Genomic DNA, 2,853 nt, shown 5'->3' with positions numbered 1-2,853 from the left:
CCCCCCCCCACTGGCTTCTACCGCCTCCCCATAATATTTATAGAGATAAATATATATTTAGCCTTTTTGTGGCTTTGGGACTTTGTAATACAGTTAAAAGACCTTTTCCATTCTTAGAGTTAAAAACTTATCTTTCCTTGTAGTGTCTTGTGGTTCTTTTTTTAGGCTTAAATCTTTGATCCATCTGGTATGTTAGGTATGAATCCAACTTAACTTTTCTCTAGGTGCTCTATTAATTAGGGTAAGGCTGAGTTGCTGTAACCAAGGGACTGAAATATGCTATGGTTCAAAGAACAGAGGAGTTGACTTTTTTTCTTCACTTAACAGTTCCAGTGTGAGCAAAGCAAGTCAGCAGAACTGCCTGTATCCACTGGTCATTGAGAGTCAGGTTCCTTCTGTCCTGTGGCTCTAGGAATTGTCACTGTAGTTATCTGCATGGTCATAGCTGGGTTGCTACCATAGCTGGGTTCCCTCCATGTGAAGGACGAAGGAGAAAGTTCAGGGCAAATGATCACATGTCACTTCCTGCTTCCATTGGTGAGAACATAGTCTTGTGGGCACATCTGGCTGTGAGGGAGTGTGGGGAATGCAGTCCGTGCTGGTCAGCATGTGCCCAAGAAGAAGTGGAGAAGGAATTTTAGTGGAAAATAAGCAGTCTCTGTCCCATTGGCTAGTCATTTCAATTTTACTGAATAGTCCCAAATTTTCCCTTTTGATTTCCTTTGTATTATAAATTCCCATGTACATTGTGGTCTATTTCTGGGATATCCATTTAGTTTAGTTGATCTCTTTGCCTGTGTGTGTAGTAGGATCACACTGTTTTTCTTAAACTCTTGGAGCTTAATACTTATTTTTACTTTTGTAGGGGTAATTCCATTTTACTGAATTTTCATATTTATTTTAAGTTCCCTTTTACAGAACTTTAAAGTTTCATTTTACAGAATTTTCATATTCATTTGTGTGTGTGTGGTTTGTAAAAAAATATATGAACTTTAAAATTATCGTATGTAGTCACCACTCCCTCCCTGCTAAGAAGCAAACCTGTTAGTATGATTATTGGGATTGTGTTAAATGTCTAGATAAGTTTTGTGAGGGAGGTTTCACAATTTTATGGTGTTAATTTTTCTTATTTGGTGATAAGGTTGCGCAGTGTTTGGGAAACATTGATCTGGACTCTCCAGTCTTTTGATATCCTTGACCCATGAAATTTATGTAATTGAAGTGGGAGAGAAAAAGGACCAACTTATCATAAGATGCTGTGTTACTTTTTTAGTTTAATACTTGATTTCTGATAATGACTAGGTAAGTGAAGCCTATTTCTCTATTCAAAATTAATAAACTTGTAACTTGAAAAAACAATTTTCCTGTCTGAAGGTAAAAAACAGTTGACATTTCAGAAGGTTATTATATAAACTTATTTGTAACACAAACCTGGGCAAATTTTTGGCATATATGTATGATATGCAATGCTGTTACTTCCTCTGAGTGTGTGTGTGTGTGTGTGTGTGTATGTATGTGTGTGTGTGTTAGTCTGCATCTTTTTTTGAACAACACACATTCCTCTTTAGTCTTCTCCTTTTACCTTTTTATTATAAAGTAAAACACAGACACAGATATCACACAAAGTATACATAGCTTAGTTAATTTTATAAGGTAAATGTTTTTTGTGACCACCACACAGGTCAAGAGAGTATTAGTGGCCTCCCTAGAGCCCCTTGGCATGTCCCATGACTGTCATGGTCCCTCTCTCTCTCTAGAGGTAACCACTTTCCTGACTTCTATAGTAATTGCTTCGTTGCCTTTCTGTATGGTCTTATCATCTGCCTGTGCATATCTAGCCACTGTAGTTTAGTCTTGCACACCTTTTTAGGTCTTTGAAGTCTCCTAAACCTCAGGTTCCCCCTCCAGCCCTTTCCTTTTCTTACAGTTTATCTGTTGAAGAGCTCAGCCATTCGACCTCTAATTTCCAACTGGCTGGATTTGGTGGTTGCATCCTCATGGTTCAGTTCAACTTGTGCTCTTTCTTTTAGTGGGAAATGGTAGTTCAACCCCACAGTCTCGGTATCTGGAATGCTCACTGCTACTGGGTAGGTCATCGTTTCTAGGCCTTTTTAGTGGACAGAGGAAATATGTATGTATAAAATACTCAGTGAGTTCATACTGTTGCTTCCAATTCAAATTCAGTTTATATGGTTCTTACTTAACCTTATCTGAATTACATCTCTAACTCCCTTATTCCACGCAGAAAATTTAGGTTCTCCAGAACAGCAGGCAGCAATAGTATTTGAATAGGCCATAGTTAGGCATTTGCTGTCTTCCACACATTACACACAGTATTCTCCACACCACCACAATCCCAACACCGCACCACTACTGATGGATGATAACTGAAAGGAGAGAAAAACAATTCTCTTTTTGCGTGCTTATCCCCATTCTCCTCGCAATTTTCAGGGGGAGGAGTGGGGGATGTTTATAGTTGTTGAAAACTGGGCAAATTTAAACACTGATTAGCTTTTAGATGATATTTGGAGGAGGAATACTTTTAATTATGTTACGTGAGATGTTGGTTTTATAGTTATGTTTAGAATAAGTCCTTATCTGTTAAAGAATTTGTGGGTGAAATGATGTGAGTTCTGGGATTCTCATTAAAATACATCAGGAAGAAAATGGGCAGAATAGAGGAAATAAGGTTTCTTATTTTTGGAACTGAGTGGTAGGATGTGGCTTATTTTTGAAACTGGGAGGTCAAAAATATTATTATTCTTCTTCTCAATGTAACTTTAAATGCCTGTTATGCAAAATTTTTTAAAATTAATTTTATAAACAGTGAAAAGACGACATACGATAGGGAAA

The 2,853-nt window shown here is 37.4% G+C and overlaps 1 protein-coding gene across 1 annotated transcript in view; it reads left to right on the top strand.

The window, feature by feature from the left end:
- ACVR1 (activin A receptor type 1) overlaps positions 1–2,853 on the top strand; it is a 76,522-nt gene that overhangs the window by 3,665 nt on the left and 70,004 nt on the right. The gene's annotated exons all lie outside the window — the stretch shown is intronic.

Source organism: Lipotes vexillifer, unplaced genomic scaffold, assembly GCF_000442215.2.
Source record: "Lipotes vexillifer unplaced genomic scaffold, Lipotes_vexillifer_v1.1 scaffold173, whole genome shotgun sequence".
In the NCBI taxonomy this organism is placed as follows: Eukaryota; Metazoa; Chordata; class Mammalia; order Artiodactyla; family Lipotidae; genus Lipotes; species Lipotes vexillifer.
Note: the sequence above shows the minus strand (reverse complement) of the source record. Positions and strands in the feature narration are given on the sequence as shown.